Raw genomic sequence first — 13,763 nt, forward strand, 5'->3', positions numbered from 1 at the left:
TAGGGAGTGGGACCTAGTTTGTGGGGGAGTAAAGGTGTCGGCCGAGTCAGGGGGAGAACCTGAGGGGCTGGTCGGAGCCAACGAGGGAGGTCGGTAGGGAAGGTAGTTCATCTGCTGGATCAAAAGAAGAGTCAGTAGGGTCGTTAGGGTAAGAGCATAGGTCAGGGTGAGAGTGAGGAAGAGGAAAAGCCTCAACATAGGGGATCTCCCTCCATTTTTACGAGCACTTGCAGAAGTTAAACAGATGTCTGAGAATTGCGGGATCTAGGGATCCTCCTGGGGGCCATTGACTTTGATTGTCCAATTGATAGTAAGGCCAATCTTGTGTGCAGAATTTAATGAGGGTCTTGGGTTTTATATCAGGAGTGAGGAATAGCTGATCCAGATTAGCCAGGAAGCATTTTAAGGGGGAGTCTGCAGGGAAGGAAGAAGAGGCCCCCATAATGGTATAACCTTAAGAAGGAAGTAGGAAGGTGGGAAGGGTCTGGACCAGAACAGAATCGGATGAGTCTCCTCACAGGCGTCCCCGCAAGGAGAGCTCGACCAATATGACTCGGGAGAGTCGGGGCCAGGAGGACGGTGGAGTCGTCACCCGAGAGTCCAGCCAGCAGGCCCAGAAAGGCCAGAATTCACCGACCACCTGGCGCCAGGATTTTCAGGGTTTTAGGTCAGGAGAGGGACAAGGGTGGTTAGAAAGAGAGAAGGAGAGGGGGTGGGGGGAGTGCCTGTTCTTCCACCCCTCAGTACCTCCTGCTCACAAACACGGCTCCAGAGAGTCCACCGTGACCGTGAAGGTCGTGGTGGGATGCGTTCTCTCCTCCAGATTGGGCGTCAGAGGTTTGCCTGACCATCACGGTCAAAGCCCCTGTGTAGCCTGTCTGAAGTTGGATCCCGATAGGAGAACTCACCTACTGAAGAGCCAGTGTTGTGTGAGTAGCAGCAGCGCTCAAAAGAGTGGACGAGGACAGCAAGCCTTGAGAGAGGGGGCCCTAGAGCATTCCCCCTCCCCGGGTTTCGGCACCAATGAAAGAACGGCCGGACAAGACTCAACGTCAGAGAAAATGCTCGTTTATTGAGGAACAGCTCTGCACATTTATAGAGCCGGGGGCGGTTCAACAGAGCCAGGGTGTTTTCTGATTGGTGGGTAAGGATCATAAGGCTCAGCAGGGCTCACCATTGGGAAGCTCTTCCCGCCACTGTCTCGGGGGATGGGGAAATTAGTCGCCCGGGCGACTCCCAACACTGTCTGCTTTAGGACTAGAGGGAAATGGGCCAAAGGTCTCTGTGTTCTTTCATGAGGACCCAGTTACTGGAATTAGATGAAAACCATCCTCAAAGAATTGACCTTTGAGGACAAAGCAGCAATAAGTAGGTGGAATGAGTGCTGTCTCAGCCTCCAGTTTTTCTCAGGATCTTAGAAGTCTAGGCAAGACTTCAGGTTCCCATCTAAAGGGAGCTCACACAAGGTCTAGCATGGGATGAAGTGGATGTTCTCTCAGGTCAGCATTTGCCTCTTAGACCCCAAAGTGATAGATACTTCCCCCCACCCCATCTGTGTGGCAACAGAAGAATCTTGCTTTCTAGGAGCCTAGAACTTTTGGATGTGGGTGCTCAGATACTCAAGGTTGCTCTCTTCCCTGTTGTAGAGTCTGACACCTTTGTACATCAGGTATTCCACTGAGAAACCTCAGAAGCCAAAGAGGGAGACCAAGAGCCCCAATGACTAGTATTTTCTTGAAGACTTGAGGAGCAACCTGAAGAGGCTTGACCCCCTCCTCTGCAGTGGTGGGAAACTTGGGTGTAGCTATATGGGTAGCTGATGGCATTTCATTGGGGTGGGAAGTCACGTATGAGGTGTGGAGTTCCTTGTTGGTTCTGGCTTCAGAGCTCTTGGCATGGAGGTTTCTCTGTAGAGACCCAGGTCTTAGCACTGAGGAAGAGAGGCCGCCATGGATCTCCAGGGGCCCAAACCGTGGGCCCCTAGTGCCATGGGGGCCCTTTCTCTGATGGTCCTGCTTCTCCATAACTGTAGGGTCTTCCCCAGCCAGCCAGCTCTTTCCTACTCTCCCAGGTCTCTGAGCACAGTCATCCCTGTGCAGGGGTCGTGGGCACACCTGGTGTACAAGGGGTGACTATCTGCTCCTGGACCAAAAACAGAGTTAATTTACTCGGCACACTGACTGATCTGTGGGACATCTTGGAATTGGCAGCAGACAGCACCGGCCTCTTCTGATGGAGGTACGGATCCCCTGAGAGGAGCACTGTGTCTGCAGAAGTAGCTTCTTGGAGGTGCTTTGGCAAACTGCCAGGGCAAAGTCACTGGACACTTGCAGCACGGCCTTCAAGTTGATGCTGGGTCAGGGGCGTCTGTGCTACCACACGAGCCAAGGGAACAGAGTAGTGGGCCCAGTGAGCAGGCTCCAGGCAGCTGAGTCTTCTGGCAGGTCCTTGCCCCCTAGGGCCATGGGCACAGATGAGGGGCAAATTTTAGCCAGTAACTGCCCATAGAAGCAGTTGGGTAAAATTGGATAGTTGGTTTCAGAGCAGAGCTCTGAGTGTTCCTCTCCTTTAGCTGCCAGCTGGGCATAGGGAAGTGACTGTTTGGCCTGTGGCTGGGATGCATCTTTGGAATGCACAAGCAAAGAATGGGTACATGTGCGTAGAACACACTACCTTGCATGTGCAGAAAAAAATTCTGAAGAACCATCTGGTGTGCAAGGCTGGCACGCCCTGCAGAGAGACACCAGTAAGAGGCACCACAAAGAGCTGACTTGGGCCCAGGCTGCAGACCAGCCCCTGGCCCACCCAGGCGTTTGATCTACTAAGAATTGGCGGTGATTAGCTTCAGGGCATTGAACTAGAGAGCAAGTCTGGGCCCCAGAGCTCCCGGGACATGACTCAGGACAGAAATCCTGCCCAGCAGAGGGGTGACTCCTGGCAAGTAAGTTTCCTGGATAAGCAGCTGCTCCATGAGGCGGCAGCTGTGGGACCCACACCTGTGTGTCCTGTCCTTACCTTGGAACACGTGAGTGGGCAGCAGCTGAGAACAGAAGTGCATGCACCACCTGGGGCCTGTTAAGGGGGCAGGCCAGGAATGGAGCAGGGCAGGCCGGGAGGGACATCCTACCCTAGGACTCTGCAATTCCATGCTTGGGCATTTAACCAAGAGAAATAAAAACTCATCTCACAAAAAAACCTGTTTGTGAATATTTTAGTGGCTTTAGTTTTTTTAGAGTTTCTCTAGTGAGCTTGCTTGTTAAATGGTTGTTCTGGGAACAAGTAAATGCCACTCTTAGCAAAATCTGGGTGGGGGAAAAAAGCGAACTTCAAATTGTTACATAAAATACCCTTGGGAGGGTGAAGCAGGAGGATCCTGAGGAGACCCTGTCTCTAAATAATAAAATAGGGCTGGGGATTTGGCCGGTGGTCAAGTGCCCTGGGTTCAATCCCTGTACCCCCACTCAAGATAAAATACCCCCCACCCCAGGATTTCCCTAACCTCAGGGCGCCTCCTGGCACAAGAGTCATCCCTACATTGGGGATGTGTTTCCAAACCAAGCAATACCTTTTCCAACAAATTCCATTTTGATTTCAAGTTTCCGTTTTCACTTAAGACAGGAAAATCATCTAGGCAAGCCCTGGGATTCTCTGCCCTCTCAGGTTTACAGTCACATTCTGCAGTTAACCCCCCACCCACCAGGCCTCCGTCCTCCCACAATGGAGGTGACTGGTTTGACCAAGTGTCCTCCCCACTGCCGATGGGCCTGCCCAGACATGACCACTGGTGATGGGCTGGCTGGGGCTACCTTGACCCTTTGGCTAAGTTGGATGCTACATGGCAGGGACCCTTTGGGTGGACTCTCAGCCTAAAGTTGGATAAAAACCAACCTGCTAGTTCCTTTCACTCATCCTCTCACCAGGGCTGTGTCACACCGGTGGTTTGACAAACCTCTGCCCCTCTTCAGGACTGGCTACGTTTTATGGCCTAGGCTGCTATGGTTTGACAGGGTCCTTAGAGTTCATGTGTTGGCAACAAGATCCCCCGTGCCACATGGAGAAGTGGGATGTTGCAGAGGCCATTCACTGGTAAAGTTTCCACCATGATTAATGCCATCACCATGGGATGAAAAGCTCTCTCACACACCCTCTTGTCCCCTCACCTTGTGCCACTAGATGAGGCAGCAGGAGGCCTCTGGTATTGCATTACAGTAGCTCAAGATTAAGACAAAGAACCAAGGCAAAAAAATTCAGAAGCCCTTATGCAAAAAATAAGCAGGAAAAAAAAGTGGTTATTTGATACTCAATTATAAATATCTTTTTCCCTTAAAATATTTATACAACATACCAGAAGTGACAAAGACACATAAAGAGCAACATAAATTTACACAATAGAAAATAAGTGCACACACTTCTGTTCAGGTGTGGTCCCACTTTTATATAATACAACACTTCCTCAATATTTTATCTTGATAACTTGTAAGATTTTTGGCTTAATTTTTTAATATAAATATACCTTTAACAACTTTAATTCATACACTTGAAAGTGGCATCAGTCATTCCTGATAACTATATGATCATAAATAATCTCAATAACTTTGAAGAGGATCTTTTGTTGTAGTTTCAACCATGAGTGCAGCTGTTAAGGGCATTTCTTAGGCTATAACAATGCTGAGTGAATTTCTGATCAAGTAGTTCAAATTATAAATTTTATTATACCTATAGCTGATTGTACTTATGGAGTCAATTTTCTAAAATTATTAAATTCTCCAAACCCATAATTTCATGAAAGTTTAGCTTCAACTGAAACATTTTTCCATCTTTATTTAGATTAAAGGTACAGTGTGGTGTTTTGATGAACATATACACTATGAAATGATTGCCATAGTTACACTAATTGACACATCCACCTATTCATGTGTTTTACCTTCTATGTGTGTGTGCGCCTGGTGAGAGCGTTTAAGATCTGTACTCTCAACAATCATTACAATACAGTTTTACTAACAGTTGGAAACTTGCTACCTATGAACTCTCCAGAGCTTACTCATCCTGCATCCATGAAATGTTGTCACCTTGGACCAATATTTGCCCATCTTTCCAAACACCAAGCCCCTGGCCCCCACCATTCCACTCTGATTTCATATCCAAAGAAGATCATACTGTCTGTATCAGCTTATCTTACTTAGCATAATGTCTTCTAGTTTCATCAATATTGTAGTAAATGACAGGATTTCTTTATTTCTAAGGTGGAATGACATTCTTAGCATAATATGGCTAACATTTTTGGTACATGCACATAATTTTTAAAAACTCAGTCAAGAAAAATAAAATTTTTTTCTACAGAGGTTATTTTCAATAGAGTGGTTTTTTAGGATAATATGGGAAAGGCTTTAAGGACAATCCTTGGGCATGCTATGACATAGAAAAGGTATCAAGGTGGGCGTGCTGCCTATGCCTGAAAACAGCAAAAGCCATTGGCCCAGAGTGATGTGGGACCAGCTGAGCACGAGCCAGCACAGGCATGTCGAGAAATCTAAAGGGTGAAAAATAAAAACCACACACTCACTACAAATAAATTCTCAGAGCTCAAACCAAATCACTCTAGAAAGAATGAGAAAATTCATGACTCTAATATCAAATGACTCAAAGGTAAATATCCAAGACAAACAAATACTGTGACTATTTAAACCTGAAGAAACTGAAAAACAATAATTATAAGAATGAAGTAATAATTTGGGAAGGAGGTAATCTGTTACATTTATAATGGACAATAACTAAATAAGGATTCAGAAAATGGGTAGCCACTTAAAGGGAATGACTACTGGTTTGGGTATAGAGTAGCAGTTGTCTTCTTCCAATGCAGGAACATCAAGCTCAAGATTAGATAAGGACAATAACAAGGGCGTTGATGAGGGAGAGTACTCACTAAAGGATGGGAAAAGCCAGAGTCAGCAAACGTAGAACTAGGGTGGCATATCTGTGAGCCTTGCATAGAAACCAGGGAGGAGAGAAGAAGTAAACACTGGAAAGTAGATTCCACAAGGAGATGTAAAGCAGTAGCAGCGCAGGGAAGGGCTATGCCTCATGGGGAACAGAAGGTCAGAGAGAGAAAAATATTTCAAAAGAAATGTAGCAAGAGGTGGTAAAAAAAAATGAGGGAGAAAAAAATCACCTTAGGACATCTGATTATAGAAATGTTCAAGGTCTCAGAAAGAACACAAAGCAAAGATACAAGGCCAATATTAAGAATGTAATTCCAATTTTTTTCCTGAAATGAAACAATACTTTGGAGTCATTTCTTCAAAAGAATTCTGATGAAAGCCAATGGTTATCCTACTAAAATCCTGGGCTTTACAGAAAAAGAAATCCCTTGGGGCATCTAGGATGAAAGCGCAAAGATAATGAAAAGCAGAATAGCTTTACTCCTTCAGAGAAGTCAGCTTTCCCTAAAGGAAACAGAGCCACATGTTGAAGATCTTCCATGAAGGACATGGGTGGCCATGGATGAGACAGCCCTGACATCCCAGGTGTCATGGAAGACCTGGGGTGATCCTGTTACCATTTTCCCTTCCAGAGGAACAAACACAATTCAATGAACAAAATCCTAGAAGGACCCTGATACAAGGACAGCTAGGAAGTGCTACTTCAGAAGTTACTGTGTTCAATTAAGGAAAAATGAGGGGGACAGGAGGCAGGGAGTGATCATGGTGGTGGTCACTGGTGGGGGGCACTACCTCTCTTTAGAGTGTTTTCCTGTAATGTGTTTTCTTTTACAGAAAAGGTTTTAAAATCAATGGGTACCAAGCAAATATTTAATACATAAACATCCAGTAAGTAGAGGACCAATATATGTACAAAGTAAACTTAAATGTGCACAATTGTATACACTATTTTACATGTGGGAGAGGAAAAGCAGCCAAGTGGCTCTTCCTCTGTGGCCTGGTTCTAGACACTACCCAGTGACCTCTTCTGAGCCCCAGAGCTCCAGGACCATAGATCACTGTCCTTCCAGGTGTCAGTGTAGGATTCTGCCACACAGACCCAGGTGTGCCATCCTGGGAAGACACCTAGACCAGGAAGGAAGTGCTCACTGGGGAGGGTGTGGAAAACCAGGAGGCTCCTTAGGCCCTCTTAGGTGACCTTGGTACCTGAAATCTTCAGAGCTCAGGTCAGCGGGTACTGAGACCTGCCTGCTGCCCTCTGCTGAGTGTGTGGTCTGTATGCTACTTAATCTCAGCTAGGTTTGCAGGGTGCAGTGTCCCCTTGCTGATGCCAAGGCTTCTGCAGAGCCCGCTGGGATGCACTGTTTGCAGGAGGAAAAGCCCTGCCCCGACTGCCTCCTCTTCACCCTTTCCCCAGAGACCTGAAAAGAGAGTCAAGCCCACCCAATTCTCTAGTGTATGTGAATGTCCTCCAGCACTGGATTCCCCTGGACATTCCCCTTAGCATCCCTTCAGGGAATATGTCCCTGGACAGTGAACGTGAGGCAGAGGAAAGGGGGTCTCTTGGATGCTGGGGTGGAAAGGCCGAGTCTCACACAGCTGGGTCCCCTGAGGGTCAGCAGGTCTGATGACACAGGGTGGTGCCCGGATCTTGCCCCTCTAGCCCTGCCCTCTGGAGGACCCATCCTTCAACTGCTTCTTGGATCAGATGACCATGCAGGAGACTCGAGTCCCATCTCCACACCAAAGAAAGAAGAAGAAAAAGGAAATCACTATGCTTGATCATAAAGCTATAAATTTGGGAATTTTCACAATTCTGACTGGATACAGTCACAGACAATTTTGCTTTTTAAAACATCATGAAGCCAGTTCTGTTTTTTTTAATTTACAAAGTTAGAAAATATAACAAACATAAAAATTGTAATTACACCATCTAAATAGATTCTGGGTAATTATGATAGTGTATTTCCTTTTGAGTTTGTGTGGTTTTCACCTTTGACATACATACCAAAAGCCATCCAAATAACCTGAGTTTGAGAAATGGTGCAATAAAGCACAAACCCTCACCCAACTCCTGGAGACAGAGGGGCCCTGAGGAGTTGAGCTCCTTACTCCTAGCCAGGTTTACAGGGGGCAGTTCCAGGATCTCTCCAGTCCACAGGGATGCACTTCTGGACTAACTGAACTCCCCTGCTTGCCTGAGGGGTTCTGCTCACCTGTCTCCTCTTCACCTCATCCCCAGAGACCTGAAATGGGAGCATCAATTCCACAATATCCCACAACATCCATCCGTGAGCTGGGTGCTCCCCATATTCCTTGGAAGGATTGGGGATGCGGGCCTGGGTCCTGTAGGGATAGGATGATGACCCACTCCAAAGATACCTTCCACGAAGAAAACAAAGGGGCGAGCACATGGTGCCCTATGGACACCTACAACCTCTCCTAATTAAGACAGGCAGTGCAGGACTTGGCCTAAAAATCTTAAGGATTTCCAAGGAATGAATATCCATTCCCTGAGATATGTTCTCAGGGCACCCTTCATTTGCCTGCACTGATTTTAACCATAAATTTATCTGCCCCTTGTGTGGTCATGGTGACAGGCAGCAGTGGCACGGCAATGCTCTCATTAGCTCTGCTTGTTTTCCTAAGTGCAACAGACAATCTTCAGGAAGCAATGGGGAATATGTGCCTTTATTTGACTTCTGCTTCCCCATCCACTCTCCACACTCACTTTTCCTCTCTCTGTTCTTCTTCACCTTGTTTTACTTCCTTGATCCCTTTTTTTCAATCCAGGACAGGATTCCTGGAACCAGATTCCTGGCTGAAGTATTTGAATTTTTTTTTAATTTTGACAGAGGAAAAAAAGACAACGATCATGCACGTTTAAAGCCAACCCGGGCAAGAGAACCCAGGTGTGGGGTACCCAGAACAGAGCCGTACTCCTGCAGCTCTGTGCCTGGCCATGCAGCATTTCTCATCACAGTGCAGAATCAGGGCAAGGCTAAGAAAGAGGGTGAGGAGGCCTAAAGAGGTTTAATGGGAGTTTGGAATTAGATAGGAGTGGAGGTGAGGAAAATGGCCAAGGATGTAGTTCTCAACAATCTTCTACAGACAGACCCAGAAGAATGTGAAGGAAGTCCAGAGGAAATATCCTTTAATTCCCCCATACCTGGGAGTATCTTTTGAACAAGGAGTGGACAAGAGGACAGAACAGAAAGTGATACTATAAGACCTGAAAGTGCAGAGGGGAGAGGTGATTTCTACCCTCCATCTGGCATATGCAAGACCTTTTTATCCTGTTTCCTGTAGTACATCTGAGGGAGTGTATCCCATTAGATTTCTTCCATTGTGGTTCAACACTCAAAACCCAGAACAAAATCTCTTGTTCATAATTCCCAAGAGATGCTGTCCAACTGCTTTCATGTCTGGGAGAGGCAGAAAATCAGGACAGAGCAGGTCCTATGGGGAAAACTATTTAGCTGGTAGAGCAAAAAAAGAGGTTGCAAACAGGATGCTTAAAGCAAATAGAATTACTAGCTTTTGCTCAAGTCATTAAAATATGAAAAAACCATACATCCCTGCTTCTTTCACCCTCTAGACCATGTATCTGTCTCCCAATATATAGGCAGACTCACTTCTCCCAGGGAAATTTTCCTACTGAGTCTTCAACTTCACTGCTCAAATCATATCATCTGCTGATGATCCAATCTGTAGAGACACAAACATCAGCAACAACATCTTTTGAGAGAGTAAATCACCCCTTTTTCTACATCAGTTGAGGTCAGTTCTGTCCTCTGGGCATCAACCATTCCTACATTCACACTTGCCCCTTCCACTTACAAAGTCAAGAGATTGGATCATTTGACTCTGACATCTCCATGTAGGCAGTATAAACAATAAATATTCAGCTACAGTGAGATTTGAAGTGCGAGATGTAAAGTGTGCAGTAGTGTTAGATTTTTTTAAATAAAATTGACACTTGAGCTGTACATATAATAGTTTTTACACACATTTCCACAAACATTCACAATCACTACACATGGATTTACTCTGAGATGCACACATATCCATACCACCAAAATAACAGGTGATTTAAGGACCATGGTAAATGGGCAAAACTCTCCCCTGGATTATCAGTTTCCTTCACCGCCATACCCCACTCCTTTTTCCAACACTATTCTATAATAAGGAGAGCTTTAAAGACATAAACAGATAAGAAACCCCACCTTCTCCCAGTACTTAAATTTTTTTCCTCAACATGGGTGGGAGTTGGGAAGACGTATAGTTTTCATTTGCTGCAGAATACAGCTGCAATAACAGAAAGGGACAGACTATGAGAATCAGATCATGTCCAGTCCTATGTGCACAGGTCTGTTGTTCACTAGAGATATTAGAAAATTAGATGGGAAACAGTAATATGGTCAGTGGCTCCAAAGTAAAGCCCAGAGGGCACTTGTAGAAAAGACAGGAGCTTCTCATGGGAGATTTTGCAAGGCCATTTTGGTCGGCACATGCAAAATGCTTTTTTCAGCCACGAAAGGTGCTACTGAGGAAATTGCTCAATGCTATTCAGTAGGCAACAGATGCTGTCTGCCATAAGTGATCATCATCTTGAATCAGGCATCAGTTATTAATAGAGTTGCTGTTGAATTAAATTTACAAGTCATCTATAATGTGCATGTCCAGATTTTCAAGTCTGAATTTGAATGAAAAGAAAGTAACCAATGAAACAGCATTTATACCTTAGACAAGGAAGAGATGCCTTACCTTGTGAATAGATGGGCCTCATCCTTTCCCTTGTCACACAGAATCGCCTCCATCAGGACCTCATGAGAATCTAGCAACAACAACAATAATTTTAAAAAAAAAAACTTGTAAATCCCAGTACCTTGGTATTGCTGAAGAAATACTCAAGGGGATTTCTTGTGTGGACAAGGGTTAGAATGGATGAGGATTGTTGATTCTCATGCAGTTGCTTCTAGAATATGCTCTTTAGTGGATAATAGAATGAGAAAGAGAAGACAAGGAAAAAAGATGAAAAACAAACAAAAATGCATCATCTACTGTTATAGTGGAAGAAGTGAACACCCTTTTATAAGTACTTGACACATATATCAGGAAGAGATGAGTATAGAACCACACATCTCTGTTATGTGTCAAATTGCCAATAGGATATATGGGAATATGGTGACCTTCTTATTCAGTAAGACTGTTGTTCTCATAGCATAGGGGAAAGATCCACAGGGCACAACTGCCATGTGATGATGGAGGCAGAAAATGAACTGCTGCCATTGTGAGCCAGGAAAATCAAGAATGGCAACCAAACCAGCAGAAGCTAGGAAATTCCTGACAAGGAAAGATTTTTCCTTGAGGTTTTTAGAGGGAGTATGGTACAAACTTCAGAATGCTGAAACAATGCAATTTTAGTATTACAAGCCAACCAATCTGTTCCTTAGTCATGGTTATCCTAGGAAACTAATCAAATTGCTATCAATCAACTAGACTTAATTGACATTTGCACATAATTCCATGTAACAATGGGAAAATACACTTCTTTCACAATATCAGTGAAACATTCACTAATATAGACCATAGAGGTAGAAGAATATTGCAGTTCAGAAGAATCAATAGTGCTAAACCAGCTCCCAAGAGTGAATTAAATAATCAGTTCTTCAGCAGCAAACTGAGAGGCTTTGTAGGTTGAATTAATACATGGACTACAAGAAGCCTGTGTGGTAAAGCTGAGATAAACAGAAACAAGCCCCACAGAAAAGGAGAAGATGAGTATATCTAAGAGCTCTAAATAAATAAAATAAATAAAAGGAGACAGGCAAACAAGCCCCTCACTTACAATCCCTCCAAAAGGAATCCATAGATATCTAAGGGTCGAAATTACAGAGAAAGACTACAAAAAATTATTATTGAAATGATTAATGAGGGCTGGGGTTGTGGCTCACCGGCAGAGCGCTCACCTCACATGTGCAAGACCCTGGGTTTGATCCTCAGCACCACATAATAAATAAATAAATAAAGGTATTGTGTCCAACTACAACTAAAAATAAATATTAAAAAAAGAAATGATTAATGATCTTAAAGAAAATCCAAAAAATGGATTAAAGGAGCAAATACAGGAGGTAAAAGACCATTTCAATAAAAAGAGATTCTGAAAACACACCAAATCAGAACTTTAAGAAATGAAAGACACAATCAAATACAAAATTTACTTGAAAACATCACCAACATATTAAGCCATGTAGGGAAATTACCCCTCAGGTCTTGAAGACAGGGCATACAAACTTGAACACTCAGTAAAGAAAAAAGAAGACCATGATCAGAATGTACAAGAAGTCTTGAGTCATTGGAACTGAAGGAGGCAAGGAGATACAGGATAATGGCATTAAGACCCTTTTGAATGAAATAATAACACACAATTTCCCAAATGTTAGAAATGAGGTAGACATCCACATACAGGATGCATACAGAAGACCAAACAGACAAGAACTTCTCCCAAAGCACATTGTAAACAAAATAAGCAAATAAGAATAGAAAATTTGAAGCTGCAAGAAAAAAATCAGATCACATTTGAAAAAAAACAGTAAGCCTCACTACTGACTTCTCAATCAGAGTCTAAAATCCAGGAGGGCCTGGAATGAGATAATCTAGTCTCTAAAAGAAAATAATTGCCAACCAAGTTTCCTATATCCAGCAAAGTCTTTCTCAATTGAAGTAGAAATAAAAACTTTCCAAGATGAGGATGAAATATAAGAATTCATGATCACTAAGCAGGCACTATAGAAAATATCGAAAGTAATACTACAAACAGAAGACCACAAAAACAAACCCCAGAGCTTCCAAATTGATTAAACTCACTAGAAGAGCTCCCTAAAAATTAAGATGGAATTAAAAATATGAACCAAGGGCTGGGATTGTGGTTCATGGTAGAGCACTTGCCTAGCATGTGTGAGGCCCTAGGTTTGATTCTCAGCACTACATATAAATAAATGAATAAAATAAAGGTCCATCAATGACTAAAAATAAAATTTAAAAATATGAACCAAATCAAAATGGCAAGAAATAATAAACATATTTCCATAATAACTCAAAATGTAAACCATCTCAACCCTCCAAATAAAAGACTTTCAGGGTAGATTTAAAAACCAAGACCAACAATTTGCTATTTGCAAGAAATTCATCTTGTAGACAAAGACAGGTTGAAAGTGAAAGGATGAGAAAAGATATGCCATGCAAATGGAATTCAAAAACAAGCAGGACTAGCTGTGCTCATGTAAGACAAAACAGATTTCAAGCAAAAACATATATATTTTTTAGTTGTAGTTGGACACAATGCCATTATTTTATTTATTTTTTTGTGGTGCTGAGGATTGAACCCAGCGCCTCACATGTGCTAGGCGAGTGCTCTACCACCGAGCCACAACCCCAGGCCTAACAATACCTTTTTCAATAAGAAATGGATCATAGAACCAATAAAAGGAGAAATACAAAAATTCCTAGAATCAAATAAGACATAACATAGCAAAATCTCTGGGATACTGTGAAGGCAGTTCTAACAGAAAAGTTTATAGCACTGTATGACTAAATAAAAAATCAGAAAGATCCCAAATAAACCATCTAATTACATCTCAAGGCCCTAGAGGAGGAAGAACAATTAATGTCAACAGTGTAATTCTGAAATCAGCAGTCAACAGGAAATAATTAAGTTCAGAGCTGAAATTAATGAAATAGAAAAAAAATGCACCATAGATTGCAAAGAGGATCAATGCAACGAAGAGTTGGTTCTTTGAAAAGATAAGCAAGATTGATAAA

General features: G+C 43.4%; 1 long non-coding RNA gene across 5 annotated transcripts in view; it reads right to left on the bottom strand.

The window, feature by feature from the left end:
- Positions 1–13,763, bottom strand: part of LOC110596965 (uncharacterized) — a 62,187-nt gene that overhangs the window by 6,614 nt on the left and 41,810 nt on the right. For 3 of the 5 annotated variants that reach the window (XR_013434656.1, XR_002482816.3, XR_002482815.3), the window contains 3 exons: positions 10,707–10,776; positions 9,575–9,647; positions 4,790–7,675 (listed from right to left, as the gene is read on the bottom strand). This is a non-coding gene — a long non-coding RNA (uncharacterized LOC110596965). Of the gene's footprint in view, positions 1–1,052; positions 2,456–4,789; positions 7,676–9,574; positions 9,648–10,706; positions 10,777–13,763 lie in introns of those variants that run through there. The other 2 variants (XR_005735649.2, XR_013434655.1) reach the window with 2 other exon arrangements.

Source organism: Ictidomys tridecemlineatus, chromosome 2, assembly GCF_052094955.1.
Source record: "Ictidomys tridecemlineatus isolate mIctTri1 chromosome 2, mIctTri1.hap1, whole genome shotgun sequence".
Taxonomy (NCBI): Eukaryota; Metazoa; Chordata; class Mammalia; order Rodentia; family Sciuridae; genus Ictidomys; species Ictidomys tridecemlineatus.